The sequence below is a fragment of the Dipodomys ordii genome, unplaced genomic scaffold (assembly GCF_000151885.1).
Source record: "Dipodomys ordii isolate 6190 unplaced genomic scaffold, Dord_2.0 Scaffold382, whole genome shotgun sequence".
Taxonomy (NCBI): domain Eukaryota; kingdom Metazoa; phylum Chordata; class Mammalia; order Rodentia; family Heteromyidae; genus Dipodomys; species Dipodomys ordii.
Genome location: NW_012267598.1, coordinates 16,365 through 22,265, shown reverse-complemented (window position 1 = coordinate 22,265; position 5,901 = coordinate 16,365).

Below are 5,901 nucleotides of genomic sequence, written 5' to 3'. Positions count from 1 at the left end.
TATTTTTGGAATGAAAATGAATATAAGCATATACAAATATTGATGTGTACATAGGTAAATGAGAGACATGGAAATATATTCCATAAATATAAAATAATAATTTAACTTCAACATTGAAAGCTAATTGACATACTTACCTGAGTGTGTGTGTGTGTGTGTGTGTGTGTGTGTGTGTGTGTGCGTGTGCTTTTTCTGAAAGTAGAACTCAGGGTTCAGGTGCTATTCCTAAATGAATTTTGCTAAAGACTAGCATTTGCTGCTGGAGCCACAGCTCTTCTTCCTGTTGCTTAGTGGAGAGTTGCAGAGGCATCTCAAGGATTTTCCTACACAAGCTGGTTAGGAACAGTAATCCTCAGATTTCAGCCTCTTGAGTCGGTAGGATGACAGACATGAGCCACTAGTTTCTGACTTAAGAGTTAATTTGCTAAGACCATTCACCTATGAATGTTTTCTTTCTGAAATGAAATAGATTCCCTTACCAACAACCATTATTTGATTTTAGAAATGTTTCTCTATTACATCACTAAATATAACTGATTGATGCATATGCAGTGTTATTGGCAGTTTGGTAAAGATTAGTATCAGAAAGATTATCAGCCTTTTCTTCCCTCACAACTAGACAATTGGACCCTTTCAGAGTTTGAAGGTCCCAAGGATTTTCTTATTCCACTTTGGAAGTGTTGATAAGATGTTTAAGAGAATATGGAAGCCAAGAGCCAGTGTTTCCTGCATGTAATTCTGGCTAGTCCAGAGAATGAGATCTGAGGAACATGATTGGAAGATAGGCTGCTCTGCAAAGGCCATGAGACTCTTTATCTCTACTTGACAGAATGTGATGAGTAGAGTTGCATGGCATAAAATGGTGAATACTTGCATAGAAGCCAAGGACATCTCTCTGTACGTATTCAATCACTGGCATATAACTGGACATAATATTTAATACTAAGCATGCTGTGAGGCCCATAGAAATACATTCATAACAAATTAACTAGAGAATGCTCCATAGTTGAGTCATATGTGTTGAGTAAAGATGCAATTTAAAGTAAAACGATACACTAGGACGGATTCATGCATGTAAAGTGACAGATAGGAAGGGCTTCCTTCATTTTAATAGATCTTTTCCAGACACTACCTTGACTATTACAATGCAGATTTCCCCTAGGGATATTTTTACTGGGTGACATTTAAATTGCAGTATATATATCCTGCTGTTGCAACTATGCTTATGAGCAAAGTCTTGGTGTAGAGCTCACATGGTATAGAATAGAATATATAACATTGTACATTCTATTATATAAATTATATAGACCCATACACAAATACAGTGCATATGCACATAGTTAGCATGGTCGTTCCTATGCACACCTTTACTAAAGCTTACTGTACATTCAGAGCCCTAGGCCATTAAGAATAGATTAGAGCACTCATCATATTGTATCCTAATGAAAGTGTGTGATGGAGATCAGACTCATAATGTCTCACTTGTTCTCACCTTCCACATAAAGGAGCGCTTTCTGGCCCCTCTTTGCCCTTTCTGTAGTGCTGTAGTGCCATCGTCTCCTCACGTGAAGCAGGTCAGGAACACAGACCTTCTAGAAACTGCCAAACAGTATGTGACCTAGTGACAGGAGAGCTTCTAAGGGACTAAAGGCTGGGTGGCTGGATGAGGTGCCCTGGATGAGGTACGATTCACATTCTGGTACACACGGCACTGCAGACACAGTGAGGTTCAGCACACTGCTCAGATTCTGTGCAATTTACCAACTATGCATTGTTTTTTCTGTAATTCTTCTTTAATGTGTTCAGACAATTGACTGAGGTTCACTGAAAGTGTGCTAAAGAGAACTGCTGATTTTGGGAGATAATATCACAGGAAATATGTGTCTTAACAAAGAGGGTGGAATGAGTATCACCTAACCAAATCACCTGTCTACATTGGTATACAGAGGAAACATGCCAAAACCACCCCAGAATGCAGTGTAGATGGTCTTGAAAGGGAGGAAAAAAATCTACAAATCAGCTGAATGCAGGTGGTTGAAGCCTATAATGTTAATTTGAACTACTCAGCACACTGAGGTCTGAGCATCTGAAGCCAGCCTGGTTGAAGAACATTTTGAGACTCTTATCTCCAGTTAATTACCAAGAAAGCCAGTTGCCAGGTGCTGGTGGTGGCTCATGCCTGTAATCTTAGCTACTCAAGAGGCTGAGATCTGAGGATCCTGTTTTGAATCCAGCCTGGGCAGGAAAGTCCATGAGATTCTATCTCCAATTAGTCGCATCAAAAGCTGGAAATGGTACTGTGACTCAACTGGTAAAATCCTAGCGTTCAGCAAAATTATCTCAGTCAGTGACATCCCCCAGCCTTAGAGTTCTAGACCTACTCCTGAAAAAAAAAAACCACAACAAAAAATCCCCAAAGTGTAGCTGTGGCTCAAGGGGTAGACCACTTGCTTCAAGCAATAAATCTCAGAGCGAAGCCCTGAGTTCAAGACAAGACATACACACACAATCCAGAAATCCACTGAAGGTTTTTGAAGGATGAGCAAATTTGTCTATAGATCCCTTCCTAAGGAGACAATGCATTGCATGAATGAAATGTTACATGCTTGTGTTAATAGAGCACACATTTGGTATATGATTCAAAGAGACCTTCCTCCAGGAATATCTACGCATGCCCAGAACTCACAGAGTTCCTTTCTGTGCTGGTTATGTTATTACTTTTTCCCATAAGGCCACCTGACATCTAAAGGCTTAGAACATACCTATTTGACTAAAGTAAAAGGTTTTCTCTGTCACTTCCCTTGTTTGTTTGTTGACACACTAGCTTTTAGGGCACTGATATTCATAGATTTAACTCCAGGCAAATAGTTAGCAGGTCTCTGATATAAAAGCAAAGATGAACCAGAAAGATTTGAGCTGCTGTGCATTAAGGGAGCTGCCCTTCTCAGGTGTGGAAAGCGAAAACTCTTCTTTCTGACACCTCTTTGGATGTTAGAACAAGGCTTCATCAAATTGTGTGAAATAAATCCACCAAAAAGTCAGAATTAGGGCTGGGAAGGTGGCTCAGTGGTAGAGTGCTTGCCTTGCATGCATGAGGCCCTGGGTTTGATTCCTCAACACCACATAAGCAGGAAAAAAAAACAGAAGTGGCGCTGTGGCTCAATTGGTAGAGCACTAGCCATTCGCTGAAGAGCTGAGGAACAGGCCCGGAGTTCAGGACCCACAACTGACCAAAAAAAAAAAAAAGAATTACAGTAATATGCAAAGTCTATGAACAAATGTTAGTAAGGAATATACTCTTACATATGTTTCAGTAGTTCTAATTTGATTCTGTATTTTTATTCAGTGGAGGTCAGGCTTTCCCTGTTGACCAGGAGCATGTCTATGTTGAACACAGACACTAGTGAGTCCGGGGGGGGTGTGTGGAAGGGAGGTGACTCTCATCTGGACCTCGACTATGTGAACTGGAGTCTGTGAGATGACCTGTTTCCTGTCTCATCTAAACAGTTGTGTGTGGCTCTTTTAATGACATGTGTCACTCAAATCCTATGTTCTTCCAGGTCATTTCCATTACCACCCATGGATGGGGATAGCTTTTCTGACCTCTGTATGAGGTTAAGAAAATCTGCATGAATCTGCAGGACACAATTTCTCTTAGATCTTTTTTTTCTTATTTATTGTCTGAGGGCTTCTTGTTTTCTTTTTTGTTTTCATCCAGGACAAAGTACATGTGTGTAGTATGTGTAACTGTTTTACATTGTTATTTGTACATCCAGGGATGGGTGGTGTACATGTATGTGCATGTGTATGTGTGCCACAGTTATGGCTTGAACTCTGGGCCTGATCACTGATCTGAATGATTTTTCTCAATTCTAGCACTATATTATTTGAGCATCCTCTCTACCTCCAACTTTGGGGGTTCTGTGGAGATAAGAGTCTCATGGGCTTTCCTGCTCAACTAGCTACTATCTGTTGTTCTCAGATCTGTCTTTCTAGTAGCAAGTGTTTTAGGTGTGAGCCACCAGTGTCTGCTTCTTTTTGGTCACTGCCATGAGTTTTTCACCTAAGTCTCTGGTCACATATGGATCCCATTTTCTTTGGAGAGCAAATATTTTTAAATGATAGCAACCACAAGTTCTTTCTTCAATCCATTCTTGCTGTGACATTTGTTCCTAGTGACATTGTCTCTTTTGTTTTAAGGTAGTGAAGGGTGAAGTAAAGGAATCCTTTAGGAAAAAAATCACTATTCCACAGATAACAGATGGTCTGCTGTTATTTTCTTCACATCTTATATTAAACACCTCATTTTATACATAAAAACGGTCATTATGTTGTGAGAAAAAGGTCATCTTTTCTATCAAACTAAATTGCTTTGGTCTTGAATATTGACAGTTCTTTGGTACTGATCTTTCCAGAAAGTATTTGCTCTTTGACTTCAATTGTAACTCTGATCTGTGCTGCTTGTGGCCAGCAACCATATGAGGAATATGAATCTTGTGTTGAAGAAGTTCATTACCAAGTATGCTGCTTGTTAGAAAGAGAAATCTTTTATCAATGGAAATAGTAAAAGCAATGGGAGCTTTCCATTGGCTTCAGCCTCTTATAGGTGTGTCTGCCAATCACTCTGATCCCAGCCCCATTTCCAGCCAACTGCAATGGAGAAAATTGTAAATTTAAAAAACAGTTGGGGAATGGCCCCTTTTCTAACCTTGGTACTCAATTATACTTAGAATGTGAGCCTAACTCCTTGACAAGGAGGAAGGAAAGTTTGGATTGGGATAAAAACCTGGAGCAGCATCACTGTGCAGTTCCATGCTATACAAGATTTAACTGGCTCCACTGGGAAAAAACAACAAAACAAACAAATAAAACAGGGGCAGTTTTAACTCAAACCTCTAAGAAGCTGATCTGATTTGGATGTAAACAAACATGATAGTAAGTGATACTATGTTATTTGAATTCAATATTGGTTTTATATTTTTTATTTTTTTGTCAGTTGTGGGAGCTGAACTCTGGGCTGGGGGCTGTCCCTCAGCTCTTCAGCTCAAGGCAAGTGCTCTACTACTAAAGCCACAGCGCCACCTCCAGCTTTTTCTGCATATGTGGTGTTGAAGAATCAAGCCCTCATGCATGCAAGGCCAACGCTCTAGCACTGAGCCAACTTCCTATCCCCTGAATTCAACATTTTTTAAGAGTTAACCTGAAGCACAAATTAATGAATAAACAGTAAGAGGATTAGCACATGAAAAGAAAGAGGAAATTTAGTAAACAAAGACTTGGAATAGGACTTGAGGAAACAGAAAAAAATGGTTACTTTTGGTAAGAAAGGATTTGTGAAGTAAGAATTGTCCTAAATGTTTGTTCAAAAATGGAAAAAAGGGAAAATTGGACACTGACCACAAAACACTGGAGGAATAGATAGCATAATTGTATCTGGAGCTTTATATGATGGAGCTTATGAAGTTAGAGTAAACATGAACACAGTTGGTATATAATTAAGTTGACTGACTTAATAATTTATCTAAAAATTTTCCTATGGTCAAGATTAATACACTGATGTAAAACCAGTATCTCATTCTTTTTTTTATTGTGAAAATACCGTACAGAAGGGTTAAGATTACATGGACATGATAACAAGTATATTTCTTATCAAGCATTGTTGCCTCCTCCTTTGTTTCCCCTTCCCATGCCCCCCCCCACCTTCCCACCCGATCCACACCAAATTTGTAAAGTTAGTTTTTCAACGTAACGTCTTGTACATCTCATTGTTACAATGGGTCCACCTGTATCCCTATTCAAACGATTTGTTTGTTCCCTTCCCCTCCACAAATTATACCAGCATCAAATACAGTGAAAGCAGGGGTTATACCGTGGGGGAGGGACATACAAAGCAACAAAGAA